At 40.5% G+C, this 22,606-nt stretch overlaps 1 protein-coding gene and 1 long non-coding RNA gene across 9 annotated transcripts in view; one reads left to right on the top strand and one right to left on the bottom strand.

The window, feature by feature from the left end:
* The window catches only part of RAD51B (RAD51 paralog B), a 647,682-nt gene that overhangs the window by 539,398 nt on the left and 85,678 nt on the right, over positions 1-22,606 (top strand). The window lies entirely within an intron of this gene.
* LOC147579878 (uncharacterized) lies at positions 6,534-17,544 on the bottom strand. The gene is made up of 3 exons (XR_015252260.1): positions 17,444-17,544; positions 12,656-12,747; positions 6,534-6,891 (listed from the first exon to the last, which is right to left on the bottom strand). It is a non-coding gene; the product is annotated as an uncharacterized LOC147579878 (long non-coding RNA).

Raw genomic sequence — 22,606 nt, 5'->3', positions numbered from 1 at the left:
TTGTTGAAAGTATGGCAGACTCCCATCCTTTAATGAGTTCACATGGTAGCAGAGAATTTGGCAACTTCTGAATGCAATGATGACATGGAGCAGAGGAGTAGCTCCAAAGGCCAGAATTCTCTCCAGGAGGGCAAGGATGCTCAATGGTTAGCTGTGTATTTGGATTCCAATTCCAATTCACCTCAGATTCTATGAGGAGAATTCTTTGGCCAACAATAGTTGTAAGATTGGTCTAAATCATAATAAATCTTTTCTAAGGCCACTATTACCAATTAAGTAATGTTCCAGTTTGAGCATTCTGAGATTCTGAGACAATAGGCATTATCCAACTGCAGAGTACATTACTGATTTTCTTCAAACAGGCCGTGGCTTCACTTTGCTATATTGACCGCATTTCATAACAACTTTCGGAAGGGTCTCTTGAGAAATGAAGATAATTGTTGTCTTAAAGCATTCATCAGAGAAAAGTAGAAGTGAAGGGGCTGTACTTGTGTACCTTGTCAGATCCTTCAGTATTGAACCAAGAAGTAAAAAAAGTAACCATCATTTCTAGTCTTTGGGGGCAAAACCCCAGAAATTGCTAAGAGACTCTTACATGCTCCATCACTCCAGGGAACAACAGAAACTCCATCCTTTGGAGAATGACTCCGAATCTAATCACATATTGATTTATTTGGGCTGTGTCTAGGAAGTCACCCCAATTTTTTTTAGCACAGGAACCAGTAACAAGGACACTTATGTGGTTATCTGATGATGCACAAAACTTCATATACCTTGGGGTCAGATACATGTTTTATGTAGAAGAGTAGGAATGTAATGAAAGGGGAGCAGGTGGTGTGCACCAGTGTGAATAGTTTCTGGTGTTTCTGAAATGTCCAGCATTGTATGGCATTGTTACTCTTCCTCCTAACTAAGTTTCTTCCATTAGCCTACAAGGGAGCCGATGGAATAAATTATAGCCCCAGAAATAATATGAGAGGACTTGTTCATCTGAACACCTCAAAAAGCTAAGATGATTTTTTTATCATGTCAGAGATTAAAATTAACTCATGGATTCTGGCATATAACATACATATCATACATACATAAGCCTACAGTATTCACCTCCAAGTAGCTAGAAAGAAGAGATTCTCCACTGTGAAAAAAGATAATGATATTTTAGAATTAAGTTCTAACTTTGTCTCTAATTAGATATGTGATCTTAGGCAAACAACTATGAGTTGTAGGTGTCTCTTCTACAAAATAGTTAATGATCCAGAAGAAGAAACAACGTCATGTTATACTTCATTTACTATTTTGTACAATGAAAATATTCTTCACTGTTTATGGTAGGGCTTGCCACATCATTTGTTTGTGCTAACTATAGGATGCAACCCTAGCACTTGGCTCAGGTATTTATTTGGCCAATGACTTCCTCCTGTAATGCTTTCTGACCAGAGGACAGAGGAATACCTCTTGGAATTCTCCTGCAGAGCTTGTTAAAAACTCAGATTCCTTGGCCTTCCCAGACTAAATTGGTAGTGCCAGGGGTAGACCTAGGAATCTGCATCTTTACACATTTTCCAGGTGATTCTTGGGCAACACTAGAGTCTGAGATCCACTGCCAACCAACAACATATGTGTACTCTGTGATGTGGGTTGCCTTAACTCTGCTTGCCGTCTGCATTTAGTTTGCAGTCTGGGTCTTAGCTCTGGGCCTACTACTGGCTAATTTGGTTACACCTTTTCATCTCTCTAGGACTGTTTCCTTATTTATAAAATGTGGGAGCTAGAATTCTTGAGTTCTAACAATCCATGAAAATAGTTTGAGGGTACCTGGGTGGCTCAGTCAGTTGAGTCTCCAGCTCTTGATTTCAGCTCGGGTCATGATCTCACAGTTTTGTGAGTTTGAGCCCTGAGTCGGGTTCTGTGCTGATGGCTCAGAACCTGCTTGGGATTCTCTGTCTCCCTTTCTCTCTGCCCCTCCCCCACTTGCACTCTATCTCTCTCTCTCTCTCAAAATAAATAAACAGTGACCTGTAAGAGTTACTGAACCTACCTTACCAAATACTATTCCTTTTTTTTAAAAAAAAAGTTTTTAATGTTTATTTATTTTGAGAGAGAGAGAGCAAGTGAGCATGCTTGAGGGAGGGGCAGAGAGAGAGGGAGATGCAGAATCTGAAGCAGGCTCCAGGGTCTGAGCTAACAGCTCGAGCTGTGAGATCATGACCTGAGCCAAAGTCAGAGAGAGACTTAACCGACTGAGCCACCTAGGTGCCCCACCAAATCCTATCTCTTGAAAGCCTACTATGTGCTGGGCATTGTTTAACTTCTACATGTGTTTCATTTATTCTGTAACCTATGATATCCATACTATCATTCATACTTGACACTTAAGGAACTGAGGCTTGGAAAAGTGAAGTAACTTGTCCAAGACTATTTAGTTAATAAGTGGAGCTGTAGTGGAGTGGGATTAAACTGAGGTCATAAACATGTGAAGAATCGCCTGGGTTCCTTTGCCCCAAAGCTTCTAAAGGCCCAGGGCTTGTCCGGCATGCCGCTCATTCACCCTATGTTCCACTCTCCCAGCAGAGGAGGCTGGTTTTGGTTTCCTTAGATGTTTACTTGGCCTCTTGCTTAAGCATTTGCTTTTCCTATTCAATAACAGTGAAAGGACCAAAAAAAAGAAAAAAACTCCTAGGGCTGGAAACATTTTGTTTCCTACAAAAAGAATATTTTGCAGCCAGCTCTGCGGTTGAAAGTATTTTTCCTGTGGTCTGGGGATGGGTTGGATCCCATCTCTTCTTGGCCAGTGTCTGAGAACTCAGCCTGTGGCTTCCCATCAAGTCGGTGCACAGTATGCTGCATTTTTTAAACGAGTGTCTAGTGATGTTGAGTGGAGCACAAGTGGACCGAGAGTCTGTTTGGGTGTATAAGAATGTGTACATGTACCTCTGGCATTCTCAGGGCAGAGAGAACCTGGGAGTGGTTGTCCACATGCTGTACATATCAACATAGCTTTTACGTTTTCATCACTCACACGACAACCAAACAAATTCAGATGCTGACCAAATGAGAGGAGAGTGATATGTGAGCCTTGTGTAGATTTTGCAAGGAATGAGAAAGCCAAGGAATCTGAGATTTTGCTCTGTCACGTTTCTTTCCATCTTCAAATGTTCAAAACTAAGACATGGGGCTAGTTTGATTAGATGATGGGGTGGTCTGATGGTAATTCAGAAAATGGGAATTCTGAAGTCTGCCTCCATCCTGGCCACTGCAGAATTTAAGACACTGACCTTTGCCCGCCTTACATAAGTCTTTTCTCAAGGACCACATTTTCCAAAAATGCAAAGTTATTTAAAAAAAAAAAAAAAGCTGTGTCCTTCAAATAATAAAAGCTCTTCTAGTAAAAGATGAATTTTGAACATTCAAATAGAATGCACAGATAAGTATTCCTAGTGCTAAGTACCTTTTCTTTACTCATAATTTAGTATTTACTTATCATTGAGATGTTTCCAGTAAGATTTTGTACTGTGTGGTAATGCCTAGAACCTTCCAGCCTGACTTCCTTTGTTCATGCTATACCTGCCTGGAATATCCTTCACTTGAAGAAACCCTACTTTTTCTGCGTGGCCTGGCCTTGATGATATCATTTTTTTTTTTTTTTTTTTTTTACATTCTTCTCAACCACCATGAAAAAGTGGCTCTCTGGGTTTCCTTTGTACAGGATTGTAAGTGCAATTACCTGCTGCCATTTCCCTCTATGTTAGGTGTTCAGCTGAATTAGAAGGCAGGGCTGACTCACTCCTAAAAATCCCAGCAGAGAGCAGATGCCCAACATGTATTTGTCAACCTAAAGGAAAGAAACGTCTCCAAAGACAAGCTACTATTTGTGACTTCAGAATTCTCCTGTATAAGTCCTCTATGTAGCTTTCCATCTGGAGACATGTTTTGGAAGTCAAAGCATCATAGCAGCCAAGGAGAAAAGTTATAGTCACTGCATTTTGGGGCATTGTTTGAAGAAACAAGCAAATTCCAGGCGTGGAAGGAGTTATGAATCTTTTTGTTTGTACATTTTAGTGGAGGGAAATGTTAGGGAAGATTTGAAAAGCTATTGGAATAGAAATTAAACTATCAAGAGTGTTTCATTTTAGAGAGGCAGGGATTGAGATGGATAGACCCCATGCCCATATTGAGCATTGGTGGCATTGGCTACAGGGTTGCACCTACCCTAAGATCAGAAACTGGCCCATCCAAGTCAGCCCGTGGGAAAGAATCACCACAGGGAGATCAGGGTTCACCAGTGGGGAAAAGCTGGCATTTGCTCCATTTCGTCACATAAGGCAGTGGAACTATTCTCACGGTAGGGTTTGGGGTGGGGTTGGGGTAGTGGTGGTGAATTTAGTAAACCAGTTTTCCGATGACGGGGATGTTTCTGTTTTTACCCCTTAACAATGAGACAACAACCCAAATAACAGATCCCTCAGTACGTTGAAATGCCAAGGCTAAATGAACTGGTGGAACTTTGTGGCTTTGGCTCTTGGCTTACAGGCGTATCCATGCATTGGGGCCATGGCTTGGCAGTAGACAAAGCGGCTGTGTGGGTCCTCAGGGAGCTCTCTCTGGCTCTGTGGTTTTCTTTGATATGCAATTGAACTTTGGCAAATTTTTCCTCTCAAGTCTGTGTTTATGAGGTCCAGAGGTAGGCAGAGACCCTCATTATGGAGCCTAAAGCCAACAGCAAACTAGAACTACAGGATGTCCTCCCACATTCACACTCTGCTTGTAGGCTACAGAGCTGGCCCACAGGCTTACAACAAAGGGACAAGTCAGGGAAAGAGACTGCTGACTTGTCTTCCCAGCTTCATAAGGTTCTGAGCTTCACACGGCTCTAAGCACATCTATCAAGTGCTTAAACATTTACCATTATATATGCAATTATCCATTTAATTATCACACTTCTGTAAGGCAGCTACTATTATTCCCATTTTACAGGTGAGGGAACTAAGGCACAAAGAGGTTAAGTAATTGTTAGTTGTTGTTGTTCCTAATTATTATTCACAAGGTTAAGGTATACCTCTGCAGATATATCTTAAAATCAACTGGCTTTCCTGAATCCTTACTTCCTCCGTCTGTATCACTGGGCCACAGATCATAAAATTACTGGCTTTAGTATACTTAGCATTCTTAATTGTGGACTCACCTTAAATTGTAACTAGGTTTTGGCCATTTTCAAGTCATATTATTCTTATATTGGAAAATCTATAATTAAGACTTTTCCAAAGTCATGAATAGGTATAAAGAAAGTGATAAATTTGGTCAACAAGTGATCACCCATCCTACTAAATTTGCACAGTAGAGAGAAAGCCATGTGGTATTGGGTTGAGAAGAATATAAGAAATTGGAGGCGGGGGGGGGGGGGGGTAAGAAATTGGAGGTGGGGATCAAGCCATCAAGATCAAGCCAATGGACTCCAGAGAGCCTGAGACAAGACTCAGCACCATGGTTTGCATCTAGGCTATGGCTATGCACCCTCTTTTCTACCTATTTCTGTAGGAAAGAGCCTTTGCTCTTTCTACAACTGCCCCAGGGAATGCTGGTAGTAACATTAACAGCTGCCATTTTTTGTGACCAGCACATGAAGAGAGCTACACAAAGATTTTCTTTACAATATACTTGGAGGTGGGTTTTTACAATAACACCATGAAGTGGGCATGATTACCCTGATCTTACAGATAGGAAAATAGGCTCAGAGAAGTTAAAAAATGTTCTGAAGCTTAAAACACTTAATAAATGATAGAAAAAGAAGTCAAACTCAGGTCTGTTCAACTCTAAAGTGACTTTTAACCGCTAGATTGTTTAGCTTCATAAAGGTCATGGTAGACATCTGGTATTTTTGTTTGCCCTTGATCTCTTACCCCTTCTTTTAATACCTGCACCCTGATTTTCTTATAAGAAAATGCACCTCTTCAATTTTAAGCCTGGATTATCTAGATAGGACTGATTGTACTCACTGTCTAGAGGTCTGACCAAAGGAAGAATCACATACCATTTCTATGGAGATTGGTTTGCAGTAATCAGTTAACTCAAGCTAAGTCGATTAGAGTAAACCCAGGACTTTGCTGGAACAGATGGAGTTGCTAAATTGGTAGAATATAAGCCTGGAGCTCCTGGTGGCCATTTTGGATACTGTACAAAGGGAACACACTTGAGAATGTCAGTGAAGTCAACCCAGAGGGAAACAAAACCAAGAGATTGAGAAAATGTTCCATGGGGAAGAAGGGTAAGTTCTGAAGTCATCATTTGAGGCCCTGGATCCAACTGTGCCTCAGGTCAATTACCCCTGAACATTCCAATTACGTAAGCCAGTAAGTTTCCTTTTTTGTTTAGTCTCAGTTGCATTGCTGTGCCTTACAACAGAAAGAGCACCGAATAGCATACACATTGGATGCTCATAGTTATGTACAAATGTGAAGCCAGAAAATTTTAATGATGAGAAACTTTATTATTAAATTGGTGTTTATATCCTCCTATTAGGTAGAGACCAGTTATGATTAAGTTTTTTAATGTTTATTTATTTTGAGAGAGAGAGGGAAAACACGTGCATATGAGCAGGGGAGGGGCAGAGAAAGAGGTAGGGAGAGAGAATCCCAAGCAGGCTCTGTGCTGTAAGTGAGGAGCCCAACACTGGGTTCGATATCATGAACCTCAAAATCATGACCTGAGCTGAAATCAAGAGTTGGATGCTCAAATGACTGAGCCACCCAGGTACCCCAAGACCAGTTATGATTATTCAGGTTCATCTTCCTCCTTTCTCAGTGATTCCATCCTTGGCTTTTTCTCTTCCTCCCTTTATGTTTGCTCTTTTCCTCCTTCATTTTCTTATGGCCTTTTCATTATTCACCTCCACTACTGTAGAGAGAAAAAAAGCATGAAACTTGTATTAAACAGCTTTACTGGTTTATAAGGCTCTTTGAAAAGTTTCAGATAAAAAGTGACTTAAAAGCAATTAAAAAATCATTTTTGGGTTTTAGTTAGCTGTGTCTTATTTGCCACATATTAAGCTTTATGAAAGTCCTTGATGTCATTTCTTCCATGGCAAAAGTACAACCTTTTCTGGTTTAGTCTCACTTAATCATTAATGATGGGCTATAAAATATTCTTTCCAGTTCAAAAGTGGCATCAAATAAGTAACTAAGATGACATTAGTAATAATTTTGGAAGTGTGGTCATTTAGCAAGCTGGCATTTACTGAACATGTACCATGTACTGGACTAGGCTCTGGAAAAAGCAAAGGAGAATAAAACATAGTTTTCAAAATCTAGCTGGACCGGCAGGCCTAGGAACCACTGACCATAATGTAGTGTGATGGGCAGGAAGATAGTAAAAACATTTCACAACTAGTTCTACGTAGGAAGGAACTAGGCAGAACAGATGCCAGGTTTGGGGGAAGTGGGTTCTGGAACTACCCCCTCCCCCTGTGCCAAGCAGTTAAAGCCTTAGTTTCTGGATGCTGTAGGAGGGTCCTACACTGGCGAAGCAAGGGGGCCCTTGGGGACCTTAGGAACAGCAGCTATTTGGCAAATGGTATGGCAGTATTTCAGTATTTTAACAACTGGAATGGGTTGAGTAAGCCTGGAGTCATTTGATAATCAAGGCCTCATAATGGAGGCAAAGAGAGGGGTGACTTTACATAGAGGAGTTGACATTTGAGGTGGGCTTTAACAGAGTTCATTCAGGGAAGAGAGAACAGTCCCTAAAATGTTAAGGTGTGCCTGCCATGTTTTAATCAGCAGAATCAGGTTGAATGATCAGGAGGGAGAGGGGAGAGGAGAGACTGGAGCAGTGAGTTGGCCCAGGTTGGGAAGGAGCCACAAAAGCGTTTGAAAAATAGACACTAGGGAGCTAAGCATGGATTTCAGGAGGTTATGAATGTGGTAGGACTTTTGGGTTATATACAGGAGTCTTGCTTGTCTGATGGAGAGAGAAAATTCAGTTTAAGATTATGGAGCTATATGAGCTATATACTCTACCAGGATACCACTGATCTGGGAAAGCTAGAAGCACAGGCATTTAAACCACAAAAGCCTTGGGCCGTTGTTCACCCTAAAGCAAGGAGCTGGGAAGCAAGTATTTTTCAGCATATGTCCTCTTCTGGATTCCTGAGGCCTTCTGGGTTACTTCAAAGCTGTCCATTTAGTTTCTTAGGAGCAGGGCCCTCATCATATACATCTTTGTTTTCCCTACTGTCTAACTCAGTACCTGGGACATAGGAGGTTCTCAGTAAATATTTGTTGAATTAGTATAACATTAAATAATTCATTCAGCTCTAAGTAACCATTGCTTATACTTATTGTAAATACACTGGCTTTATGTAATTACACAGTGTGTCTGCCCTTTTTAGGTCCTGTATTTTCATTCTGGCATGATCTGCTTTCAGTGGCATTCAGCTAAAGTCTGTGCCTGCTCAACAGAAAGCTTTTGGCGACAGTGAATTGCATATCCTGGCTCGATTGCTCCTGAGTGTGACACAACATTCACCCTCTCTTTAACTTGATTGATCCTACCTGTATGTTTCCTACCTGTATGTTGTTTTTTAATTCTGAAACAGGAAACATACAAGTAATACATATTTGTGGAAAAATAACCAAGCAATATAGAGTAATACAGAGGAGGAGGGAAAATCTTCCAGAGGTGTATAATCTTCTAGACTGTCTCTATGCATATGAAAATATGTGTGTGCTCACAATACCTAATGTTCTCTAATCTGCTTTCTAAACCATCCTTACCTCATGGATAATCTTGCCATGTAAGTATAGTTACTGATCTTTTTTTTCCTAGCAGCATAGTATTCTATGGTGTGGATATAACAGAAATGCAGTCAAGAGGATGATGACACTAAAACGAATGAAATACTATGTTTCTTAAACTCCACATACTTTATGTATTTTTGTTTTTAATTATTTAAAGAAACAAATAACTGATCTAAACTAAAAAAATAGCAATCTGCAGCTTCACTTCAGAAATAATTGATTTAAGTCCATTATTATTGTAGGCATGCTTTGCTTCATTTTAACCTCGTCTAACCCCTTCTACCTGGGAATCCCAAAGAGCATAGTAAACATTGTACAAATACTCCATAAAAGTTGTTCTGTACTGGTCTGGACTTAATGGATCTTTAAATATATGTTGTTTTAAAATGTCTTTTATTAGGGCCCACCTTAATTGGTCTTCTCTCTTGATCCTGATTTTAAAGGGGAAGATGGCCCAGAAAACCTCTCGGGTCTCACCAAATAATCTAAGCTCAGAACAGTGAGATTCCTTCAGGCCCATCCCCCAAGCCATCCCTGAGATCACACTCTCTCATCATGGGACTTCTGAGTCTGAGATTCTGTAGCTGTGCACCAGAGGACTGAGGTCTCCTGGCTCTTGTGTTGCTGAACCTGGCTTTTGTTTCCGTTTTTTGCTTTCATTCTCTTTTGCCACCTTTCTTCCAGTTTTTGTAGAGTCTTGGCTGGCTTCCTCCTAAGGATGGATCTGCCTGCCAGTGTGTTCAGGAATCTGCAGTGTCATTAGAGTGGTTACCTCTAATTGGTTCTTCTTTGCTGTGTTAGAACTCTGCCCTGAGCGCTAAGAAAACTCTTCAGTGTGTGGGCTCTTGTCTCTGTGAAAAAAGCTTTTGTCCTGTAATCATTAGGCAGAGCTCTAGTTTACTTCTAAAACATGATTAAATCCTTGGGAAGGAGGGGGAAAAATAGAGGGCTGTTATTTAAGATGGGTACCCTGAGGGAACAAAGGAGAGGCTTTTCACATTGTTGTGTCTCCTAATTGGGCCAAGCCAAGGTTGCTGTGTGTCATTCCAGAAAGCAGTTCCCTGCCTGGTGGGAGGACAGGAGCACAGGGGTGACAGATTGAAGCTGACGTTGGAAGGCATGGGACCAGAATTCAGGACTTTTTAAGGCCAGATCTTCTGAACTTGCCTTCTGTCCCACCTCTAAAGGGCCCTGGAGGAGGAAGAGAGCTTAGACCCCCACACTCCGCTCTGTAGTTCCCGACATAAAGAGTTTCCCTCACCCAGAATTACTGGGAAGGGGCTGGTTTGCTTTATTCCACATAACTCTATATTGCTTGAATTATTTATAGGGAACATGTGTTATTTATATAATCGGAAAAAATAAAACTATATTCATAGTGTGGGCAGGGGTAAAGAAAGAGAAAGTCAGTTGTTTAGTGGAACTGGCAAATGGTCCCATAGTGCAGTAAGGTCAACATTAAGAATAAAAAGCGCTAGTGGGATTATGATACTTTAAAAGGCCCCTAAAAATTCTGAGCAGGACTAATCCTTAGTATGGTGACAAAAAAAGGGAAGACTTTAACAAGCCCCCCCCCCACCTCCTTCCTTTGGGGGCTCAGTGTCAGACCATACTGGACCCTACAAAGGGCCTTGTCCAGACTTCCCACCCCAGTGAACATCTTATGTTGGACAGCTTTCTGACCTCTTTCCAGGTAAATATTCTTCTGTATTCCCAGCTTCAAGGTCTGGCCTTTGAGGTAAGATTATCTTCTGACTCATTCTAGAGAATGTGGTCTGCCTGATAGTACATTTGTGCATTAACTGGGGAGGCTTTCTGGAGATACAATTTAGTCCAAGTATATGGTTCTATTAAGAATTTCAGACCTGAGGGGCACTTGGGTGGCTCATTCGGTTAAGCGTCTAACTCTTGATTTTGGCTCAGGTCATGATCTCTCACTTTTCTGAGTTGGAGCCCCACATGGGCTCTGTGCTGACAGCGTGGAACCTGCTTGAGATTCTCCCTCTTTCTCTGTCCTTCTCCCACTTGCACTCTCTCTGGCTCTTTCAAAAGAAATAAAGGAACTTGGGGTGCCTGGGTGGCTCAGTTGATTAAGTGTCTGACTCTTGGTTTCTGCTCAGGTCATGATCTCATGGTTTGTGAGTTTGAGCTCTGCATTGGGATCTGTGCTGACAGCATGGAGCCTGCTTGACATTCTCCCTCTCTCTCTCTCTCTCTCTCTCTCTCTCTCTGCCCCTCCCCTGCTCACTTTCTCTGTCTCTCTCTCAAAAATAAATAAAGTTAGGGGCGCCTGGGTGGCGCAGTCGGTTAAGCGTCCGACTTCAGCCAGGTCACGATCTCGCGGTCCGTGAGTTCGAGCCCCGCGTCGGGCTCTGGGCTGATGGCTCGGAGCCTGGAGCCTGTTTCCGATTCTGTGTCTCCCTCTCTCTCTGCCCCTCCCCCGTTCATGCTCTGTCTCTCTCTGTCCCAAAAATAAATAAACGTTGAAAAAAAAAATTTAAAAAAAAATAAATAAATAAATAAATAAATAAAGTTAAAAAAAAAACTAAAAGAAAGAAAGAAAGAAACTAAGAAGAAAAAAAAAGAATTTCAGATCCTAACAAGTCAATGAAGGGAGGAAGATTTTGACTAGGGACCTTCTGTCACCCTCTAATCAGGCCCCATATATGGCTGCCTGGTGGCTCCCTTGTTCTTGGGCTTCTATACATAAAAGTTCTAGGTATGGGCAGCCAGACACTCCCCTATATTAATCAAATTAATGCTTGACCTATACCTCAGTTTTCTCATTGGTTAAATGGGCATAATAGTAGTATTTACCTCATAAGGTTAGTATGAGAATTGCATGTCTTACAACAGTGCCCGGCACATAGCAAGAGCTTAATTAATAATTGTTAACTCTTATCACTGTTATAACTCCAAGCCCACCACGAGTTCTGATGTTTGAAGTAAGCCCCAAATGGAAACCTGGTGGGTTCCCAAAGAAATAGGGCAGTTTTTAAACTCTAACTTACAAACAATCTGGTTTCTATCAAGCCCTTCTTACCAAGCTCTTTCTCAAGTTCTTCTCCTGCAAATCCCTATTTTTTGAATTATTTCAGTCTATGAGCCTATTTCTGTGAGCTAAAGATACCTTAATTCTTCAACAATACTCAAAAACTGAGTCACTCTATTTATAGATAGTGTAAAATTTAGACACAGTCACAGTAAAAATAATGAAAATGCAAAGACTAAACTGACTGTTCCCCAGTTCTGCCCTGACAACACCAAAGAGAGTTAGTGAATAAAGTTCCAGCTCTCTTCCATCTTAATGAGCTCGTTGCAAGAACCAGTTCAAACTAGATTTAGTCAAAGCCCTAAAGGAAAGGATGGGAATGATATTCCACTGTCTCTCTGTTACACTCTTAAACTCATTGGCAATCCTGTCTTGTGTTTCCTCCTTGTCCCCTGCCCTTTTTTTCACTGGAGGAGGGCTTTAGGGAAATAGTAAGAATGCTGCAGTAACAGAGGGAATTAATTTGACCGTGCTCTGAAGAAAGAGTGTGTTGATTTCCCACTAGCAATAGTCTCTCCACCCATCAGAGCAGAGCCAGGGATGTGGTACATTACACAAACCAGTCCCACTTGACCAGCTGTTTTTGGATATGTCAAGCCCAGAGTTCGGCCTCTTTACATAGAAACATGTTGCCTTCCTCGAATCAATTCCTGTGAGACGAGAGAAAATCCCGTGTGGCCCAAGCATGATGTAACAGGGATGTGTGCTTCAGAATTCGACACACCCTCGCAGTTCCTGGCATCTTTTTACCATAATAATCACACAGCCACAGTCTTGCTTCTGTGACCTTTGCAGGCCAGAGCTGCCTTACCTTGGCTGTATTTCTGAGCGGGCCTGGACAGGAAGATCCAGCTCTGCTTCCTACGGTCCTGTGGACGGGGCTGGGAAGTCAGGCCTGCCTTGCTGCATGTTCAGAGAGCTTAGCATTTAGATCAGGGCAGGCTTCTTGTGCATTTTTTTTTTCCTGGTCATTTTTATACTTCTGATTTAGTGTACAGAAAGGCAACAGGTCTTTGTCACTTGAAATTGCCTATAAGACTATTTGGTTGGGGGCACAGGGTGAGTGGCTCAGGCAGTTAAGTGTCCAACTCATAATCTCACGGTTATGAGTTCAAGCTCTGCATCGGGTCTGTGCTGACAGCTCAGAGCTTGGAGCCTGCTTCAGATTCTGTGTCTCCCTCTCTCTCACTGCCCTCCCCCACTCGCACTCTGTCTCTCTCTGTCTCAAAATTTAAACATTAAAAAAAAAATTTTTTTTTAAGAGTATTTAGTTGCTTCAGTAGGAGCTAGATTGAAACGTCCGAATCCAGATAACAATGAAACCAGCTCATTGCTACCTAAGTATGAGTGACATGACACTTCCATTAACTTTTGATTTTTTTTAATGTTTATTTACTCTTGAGAGAGTGAGGCAGAGAGAGAGGGGGAGGCACAGAATCTGAAGCAGGCTCCAGGCTCTGTCTGAGCTGTCAGCCGGGACTCAGGAACTCACAAACTGGGATATCACGACCTGAGCCGAAGTCCAACGCTTAACTGACTGACCCACCCAGACTCCCCTAACTTTCCATTTTTTTTAAGTTAAAAATAAAGTTTAAATATGGTATTTGATGTCCGTGAACTTGCTAGTGATACAAACAGTTCTTACTTCTTCCTTTAGCAAAACCCAATGGTAATACTAATGGTAACATTAACAGTTTCAGTAATGGTAAGAAATCTCATTTGAAGCCTTAATGAGCAGGATGTGAAATTTTACATTAGCCTTACACACAGAGACATTCTCACATGAGCGGCAAAGGCAAATAGATCACTGAACTGACTATCTATCGTTCAGAACAGGGGAAGTCACTGACTTTCCTGCATATTTTTCACCCCCTCCTCCACCATAGTGGAAAAAAGCTAACATTTCTTAGGTACCTATGAAGTACCACATTTTTCATTAATTTCCTTCATCTCATTAATCTCTGCAATAAACCCATGAGGGTGGTATTATTGTGCTCCTTTAGAGATGTGGAAAGCGAGGCTTGGAGAAGTTGGGGTGCCCAAAATCATACAGCCACGATGTGAAGCCATGATTGACTAAATTGAAAGCATTTTACATTTTGTAATGATGATCATACTTGGCCATATTTTTTTAGCCCCCTATAAGAATAATTGGAGGATAGTCACAAATTATATTGAGCACCCTTGAAAGGAGCTTTTTGGTTTATATAATACTTATGTGTATGGTGTGTGTGTGTGTGTGTGTGTGTGTGTGTGTGTGTGTAGCTGACCCTCAAAGCTATTGTTATGATAATGACACCAAATCACTACCTGATTGGAGATAGAACTAAAGCTGGAAAAGATGCCTCCTCTTTAATGTGGAGGTTCAATTGCTTATGTTTATCTCCACTCTTTCTCATGACCCATCTGAAATGGTTTCAGTTTAATAATAATAATAAAATATTAATCCAAAAGGGCTAAGACATTGCGAATCACTTTGAGACATCGGCAGATTTCAACCAAGTATTAGAAGACAGGAAGTGATAGAAGATTGACAGGGCATGACAGAGGAAACTGCAAATCAAAGTGCCTTCAATGTAGTGTAACAGTAGAGCACAGGTTTTCTCAGGACTCAGAAGCACTAGATATCACAGAAGGTAGAGGAGATGACAACAGATTTGTTGAAAATTGTATATGAAATATTTGGACCCCCTTTGTCACGCTGGACAGCCAGCTGATAAATCTACAGCCCAGACTGAAGGCAAAAATTAGCTTTGGAGGGGCACCTGGGTGGCTCAGTCCGTTAGGTGACTGACTTCAGCTCAGGTCATGGTCTCACGGTTTGTGAGTTCGAGCCCTGCGTTGGGCTCTGTGTTGACAGCTCAGAGCCTGGAGCCTGTTTCAGATTCTGTGTCTCCCTCTCTCTCTGCCCCTCCCCTGCTAGCTCTCTCTCTCTCTCTCTCTCTCTCTCTCTCTCTCTCAAAAATAAACATTAAAAAAAATTTTTTTAATTAGCTTTGGAGACAATGAATTAGAAAAATTTTAGGCTTAGGACTCCAAACAAAGCAGAAGATACGGGGAATCCTGTGGCTAAAACAAGGGATTACACCTGCCAAATGGTGATCTTTCTCTGCCCTGCTCTTAGAACGTGGAAACTAGACAAGAGATTGGAGAACTCATTTCTGTAAATACCAATCCACCTCTAAGAAGTTATCTCTGTGTTTTGACATTGGTCACTTTCCAGTGAACCCCACCAGTTTACAAATGTTGTCCATATACATAGTATTTCTAATTTTATTTTTAGAATAAAATATATTTTGTGTTATATAATTTAAATATGACTGAACAGACAAGGATCACCAGACTTTGGAAGATGCCTCCCACATCAAAGAGGAAATAAAACAAACAGAAAAAAAGAGCCATGAGGAGTTAGAGCTAATGCAAAATTTAGAAAAAAGAATAATCTCAGAGAATTAAAGATGATATAAGGACAAGAATAGGATGTGCTGAATTAGAAATAGAAGACAAGAAAGAGATCCTGGAAATTAAAAACTTTATGCTAGCCAACATACCTTCAGTTAAAAGGATGGGAGATAATACCAAGTGATATTATTTGCTATTTCAAATTATGTGTAAGCATTAAGTTCATTAAAAACAAAATAAGAACAATCATCTAAAACCACAAACAGATTTAAAACAGAAAAAGAAGGTGGCAGGGTTGAATGGGGGAGATAATAAAGATGTGTATTGAATCAGAATTTGGCTTGGGAGACTCGATGTAGACAATGGTAGAGTATGGCCCTCAGAAAGTCAGTGCTTCCACAAAGCAAGAGGAACATTGACAAAAACTGCCAAAAATCAACCTTTCAGAACTCTGGAAATTAACGACAGGCTTGCAACAATTTGAAGAGTGTTTACTCAAGAAAAGCAGAAGAATCTTGGTAAGAACAGCAACATTTGTGGCATTTTAACTTTCCCTAATCCCATCCTCCTCCTCCCCAGCTCTGCAGTAATCTTGAAAGCCAACCATCTTTCAATTACAGTAACATTGTAAACCAGCAGCCTAGCAGCCGCTGGAGGAAGCAGAACAGGTTTCGAGCTCCCCAAAAGCCCGATCCAAGAGAATTGTCAACATGTGACCTGTTTGGCAGCTCACTGAAAACTCTATTCTCAGGGCTTGTCTCTTTTGCCCTGCCTCGAGCTTGGTCTATGTGAACAGCCCTACTCAACAGGGAATTTGTTGAAAACAGTCAGTGGCAATTACTTACCATTATGACTGCCCCATTACCAAGTAGGGATAACAAGAGGCTGACCCCCTCCAAAAAAAAAAATTGTAAAGAAAATAACTGGGGGATGAGATGTCCTCAGGGACCTTTGTAAATGTCCCACATATACCAGGGAACCTAGAAGTCTATACACATGCACAGGGCTTTGCTCATGCCCAGGAAGGACCTAAGAAGACCCTAAGCTCTCACTTCTGGCTGACCTTAAGGCTCTGTGTAAGTAGGAAATAAAGGTTAAGACAGAGTTTTAAACTACTTGCTGGAGTGCTGAAGGCATGCCCCAACACACACAGAGACCCTTGGCAAAGGTAGGGAGACTTACTGGCTCAAGGCATTTAGGGAATATTTTCGATCATTAGCTATTTAGTTATTAGTCACTAGGTGATTTCATGTACAAAGGATCCTCAATAAAAATAGTTGGCTGACATCTCATCAGAAACCATAGAGGCCAGAAGACAGTGGAATGACATATTCAAATTGCTGAAACAAAGACTGTCAACCAAGGATTGTATATATAGCAAAACTATCTTTCAAGAATGAAGGATAAATTAAGACATTCTGAGAAATAGAAAATCTGAGATTTTGTCACTAATATACCTGACCTATAAGAAATACTAAAAGGAGTTCTTCAGGCTAAAGTGAAAAGACACTAGAAGGTAAGTCAAATCCACATGTGAAAACAAAGAGAATTGGTAAAGATAAATACATAGGTAAATACAAAAGACAGGATGAATGTATTTTTTTGATAATTTTTTTTCTTCCCCTATCTGATTTAAAAAACAACTGCATAAAGCAATAAATATAAAACTGTTGATGGACCTGAAATGTATAAAGATGTAATTTATATAACAGTAGTACAAAGGAAAATAGGATAATGGAGCCATATTGGAGCAAAATTTTTATAATTAATGGAAATTAAAGTGTTGATCTGAAATAATTTTTTTAAATTTAAAATTTTAATAACAATTCCCAGGGAAACCTATAAGAAAATAGCTCAAAAATATGTAGTAAGAGAAATAAGAGAATTAAAATGGTATTCTAGAAAAATATCTAACATAAAGAAGTCAGTAATGGAAAAATATAGGAAAAAAAACTGTAAGATACACAGAAAAACAAATAGCAAAATGGCAGACATATCCTACCTAGTCAATAATTATATTAAAAGTAAATGAACTAAATACTCCAATCAAAAGCAGAGATTGGCAGAATAGGTAAAACAAACAAACAAACAAACAAACAAAAATATAATATGATCCAACCAAATCCTGTCTACAAGAGATACACTTTAGAGTCAAAGACACAATTGGTTGAAAGTAAAAGAATGGACAAATACATACCATGCAAATAGCAATATTGTGATTTAGATGACCCAAACATATTTTCTACAGTTCCTAGCTCACAGATTCCAAAACTTTTAGATTTCGGAGCAATAAGAGCAACAGAGCATCTTTTGTTATAATATTTAGTCTTTTGTTTTCAGTTCCTGAAAATGCTTCAGAGCATTGTGAAATGGTTGTTTTATTATTCATGACAAGCCCTTTCCACCACAAATGAATGGATTTATGGCAATGAAGGTGATTTTTGCAAAGCACCTAAGGATGTGATCTGGTTACCAGGAAAACCAACCATAAATAAGGGGTTTGAACTTTTAATTTCACACCCTGATTTCCAGGGAAGGGAAAGGGACTAAAGTTTAAGTGGATCATTAATGGGTAATGAGTTAATGAAGCCTCCACAAAATCCAAAAGGAGGCGGTTTGGATAGGCCCACGTTGGGGATCCTGAATGCTTCCACATGCCACCATCCTGAGCCCCAAGCTCCATAAGGACAGAAGCTCCATTGTTCAGGAACTTACCCTATACATCTCTTCATTTGGATGTTGATTACTATTCTTTAATATACTTTGTAATCAGTAAGTGGGTTTTTCTGCGAGCCTTCCTAGCAAATTAATGGAACCCAAGGAGGGGGCATGGGAATCTCTGACTTATAGCCAGTCAGTCAGAAGTACAGGTAGCAACCTGGTCTTGTGATTGGCATCCTGAGGTGGAGAGGGCCATTGGAACCTCCAAAATGTGGCCAGTTTGTCAGAAGCACAGGTAACAACATGAGCTTGTTACTGGCATCTGAAGTGGAGGCAGTCTTGTGGGACTAAGCACTTTGCCTATAGAATCTGATTCTAGCTCCAAGTAGATAGTGTCAGAGTTAAGTTGAATTCTTGGATGCCCTGTTGGTATCCAAGAATAACATTGTGGTGTGGGAAAGCCTCCACATACACACACACTGCAATTGGGTTCAGTAACCCCTTTACAGTGACCAAATGAGAGCTGGTTACTAATATCAGACAAAACAGACTTTAAGACAAAAATTATTACTAGAAACAAAAAAGATTAAAAGAATAAAAAGGTGAGTCCATCAGGAAGACATAAGAAGAATAAACTTATATGCACCCAACAAATGAACCCCAAAATACATGAAGCAAAAGCTGAAAATTGAAGGGGAGTAATAGACAAATCAATAATAATACTTGGAGATTTAATACCCACTTTCAATAATAGAACAACTAGGCAGAAGGTCAGCAAGGAAATAGAAGACCTGAGCAACACTATAAACCAATCTGATAAGCATTTGTAGCACATTCCACTTGACAATAGCAGATACACATTTTTCTCAAGCGTACATGGAACATTCTCCTGAACAGACCATATGTTAAACCACAAAATGAGTCTCAATAAATGAAGAAGGAAATCATGTAAACATCTCTAGTCACATAGAATAAAATTAGTAGTCAATAATAGAAGAAAATTTGGGAAATTCTCAAATGTGTGCAAGTTGAACACACACTCACTCCTAAATAAGCAATAAATCAAAGAAAAGATAACAAGGAAAATTAGAAAATACTTTGAGAAAGCAGAAACAAAACTACAACACACCAAAACTTATATGATGCAGCTAAATCAGTGCTTAAAGGGAAATTTATAGCTTAACTGCCTATATTAAAAAAGAATTTTATTGCATAGAAGTAATACTTCAGTAAAATTGACATTTAATATAGAAAGAATGACCCATATTCTTTGACTATATACATTTATAGGCTATCTATATATGTGTAGTCACTAAATTCTCTCTGTTGTTAGTATAATTTGGGGAAAATCACTAACCCTTTCAAACTTCATGTAAAATTCACTGAAAAAAAAAACCCGAACATGGTTTTAAAAATATATGGACAAATACTAAGCTTATAGATAACTATAAGCATGCTAAAGTATTTAGGGGAAAGTGCACTGATGTTTGCAATTGACTTTGAAATGCAACGACAACAGAATATAACATGGGTTGATGGATGGGTAGATATATGCTAAAAACAAGTATAATAAAATGCTAAGGTATAATCTACTTGATAAGTTTATGGGTACCCACTAAAAAATTCTTTCAACTTTGCTGTATGTTTGAGAATTTTCATAATAAAATGTTGGGGAAAAAATAAACTCAAAATGCCACTCTGACCCTGAACTATTACTATCATAATTTACAAAGTTAATATCTTATTGGTCTGAGGAACTTAACGTTTTCTTTAGGGAGCTAGCTCTTTTAGTTTATATGCTTTGGGAACCCGGTATATTATAGATAAACATTTTTAAATAATCACCAGAGAGATGTTATAAAAGAGTATAGTGATACTCTATGGGGGAATAAGGTCTTGTAACCTCAGGACCAAACTTTGTAAAAGAATCTTCTGAGTCTAGAATTATATTTCATTTGGAATTCAAATCAACTTAATTTCTGCCCCTAATTTCTGTAGGGAAAGTTGTAAAGTAGACCACATGTAGATAAATTAATAAGTTCATGCCTGCTCAAATATGGTTCATTTTTCCACCCTGTCATTTTCCAGTACTTTATGACTTCTGCAGATCTTACTCCCCTATTTGGAGAAGGCAGTTTAGATGCCATTAAATTCATTCTCCACTCTCCTCTCATAATCTTGCAAAGCTGTCGGTACTGACACTTCAGTGTTTCACAGAGAGTGATTTTCCAAGTGATGAAGCAGATTCCAATCAGTATACGATCCAGATAAGGACTGGGAGCTGGACCTCTGCCACCTTTCCCTCCAGCTCTCTTAACACAATGACTAGGGAATTCCTTTGAGGATCACTGGGTACACTTCAAGCCCCCCTGCCCACCCCCCCAGGTCCTGTGGCCTCTTTCCAGCCACAGAGATCTTCCTGTCTGGAGCGTTTCCGGCTTTCTGTCCCTAGGCTTGGAGAATTCAGCTCAACCTGGGGAAGAGACAGAAGACTTGAGGTTATCAAAAGCCTGTTGAATTATCTGATGCAAGACTGACTGCCTTGTTTGCCTCCCTGGCTGTCTTCCTGGGCTTCAAAGCAGCTGAGAAAACAACCTTTTTCTAAGTCTTGGACAAGGAGGAAAATCCCTGGCATGAAGAATTTCTGTCACAGACACTTGGTACAGCTAGAGGAAAGGTTTGTTTAGCTTAGCAATGGGTTTTATTAGCCTAGACATCCAGTTGAAGTGAGAAAATAGGGTCCCTGTTGAAGGACATTTCAGAGTCAGTAGGTTTCCTCCCTTGCTTCTCAGAAGGACCTCTGCATGCAGATGAAAGTATTAGATGTATTCAACAAGGACATCACTGCCGAATTCATCAACCACCACATAATTTGTCGATCACAGAGGAGGCTGAAGCAGGGTTAATTAAATAATTGTGGATGGATATGAAGTCACATTTCTCAGCTGTCTCAATTGCTTCCCACCCCAGTTTTCTTGGCTGAACATGTTACATTGTCTTTGGACTCTAAATTTTGTAGCAGAGAGCAGAGATAGAAAGAAAGCCAGGTTTACCACCTGCCCCTTACAAAAAGAAATTCTTCTGCTTATTCTTTTCCTCTGCCAGCTGGTTTTACTCTGCCTTTCGCCCCCAACCAATGTGAGATTTGGGGTAGTGATTGCGAAGGAGAAGGAAATAGAAGAGAGGAAGGATTCATTAGCAGTGTTAAGGGAAGCCTTCCTGGCACAAGAATTAGAGAAGAAAAAGTGGAAGAATTGGTGCCAGATTACCCTCAGCACATGGCTGCTTATTCATGTCTCCTTTCCTGGGCCATAAAGGCAAAACTCACTTTTTCCTAAATTTGAGGCTGTATTGCAGAAACTCAGGTAAACTGCCAGGACCAGAACTCTATAAAAGCAGCCTCCAGGAAGGCCTATACCCAAGGTTCCTGACATCTTTGTGTGTCTGCTCCACACTGGCTTTTCTGACCACCCATGGAGGAGAAGGCCTGGTCTGGGTTGCTCCAGATGAGGGTCACACCTACACTTTAGAATGACACAGGCACTATCCCTAGAAGGTGTCACCATACTGGAGAAGGCCTGAGGTTCCTATGGCCAGCACTTTCTGTTCTATGGCTCCTTTTCCACTTTCTGAGCCTCTTAGAAGTGGGATCAGGCCAGGAAAAACATGTGATGCTATAGCAAGCTGAAACCAAAGACTTGACTTTGGACCTGCCCAAGCTGAGAATCTTGGCAGTGATTGACTGGGCAAGCTGCTCTTTTCTATGGCATCTTCTAAGTCTCCCAACTTTGGGGAGGGGTGCCAGCTAAGTCTTCAAAGTGGGTATGAGTCAGGGCTTCTGATGGTCAACAATTTGTGCATTTATTCACTGCTTCATTTTTTTGGTTTTATAATTCACCTTCTGTTATGTATTTGGCACCATACTGGAGGTTGGTGGGACTAGGAGAAGCAGCAATGATGGTCTCTACCTTCAAATACGTGGTAGTAGGTCCAGGTAACATTCACTGTGAAACAGTGGAGAAAGCAGTAGGCACCATTAGAGAGGTATAGATGGAGTGTGAGGGGATTAGAGAAAGATTACCTCAGGCTGGAGCAATGGCATGGGCTTTCTGGGAGAGGTGGCAGTTGTATGGGATTCAAGGAGTAGGTAAGATTTGGACATTCAGAAATGAAGGGCAGAAACAAGACTGCCAGTGTGGATGCTTGTGAACTTCCAACCTCCAAGGCAGCTTGCATGGATGTCTTATCCAACTCCCTTCTTTGTCTTGACTTGTGCAATATCCAGGCTGCAGAAAAAAAATGCCCTTATTGTCTGTTATACATCTTGCCTCATTTGATGTATTATCCCAGAAAAGTAGATTCATCTGTGCATGACACATTGGGGGCTACCATCATGGTGGTTCAAAAACAGACTATAGAACCATCTGGCTTGGGCTGGAATCCCGACTTCAGCACTTATAAGCCACCTACCTCAAAGTGTTGTTGTTTTCTCCTTCATCATTATCGTCATCACTGTGGGAACCCCGGAAGGCTCCCTCACCCATCCTGATCCTGTAGGACTTTCCACTATTTTAGATCCATTAATCTCCTTTGAGAGTCTTATATTTAAAATGCAAACACCAGAAAGGGTAACCCTAGAAGGTTTAAATCAGCTGCCACTTTAAAGCTAAAGAGAATCAGCTGACAATGTATTTGCTCA

Source organism: Puma concolor, chromosome B3, assembly GCF_028749965.1.
Source record: "Puma concolor isolate L17-30 chromosome B3, mPumCon1.1.hap2, whole genome shotgun sequence".
In the NCBI taxonomy this organism is placed as follows: Eukaryota; Metazoa; Chordata; class Mammalia; order Carnivora; family Felidae; genus Puma; species Puma concolor.
This window is presented reverse-complemented; position numbering and strand designations above follow the sequence as displayed.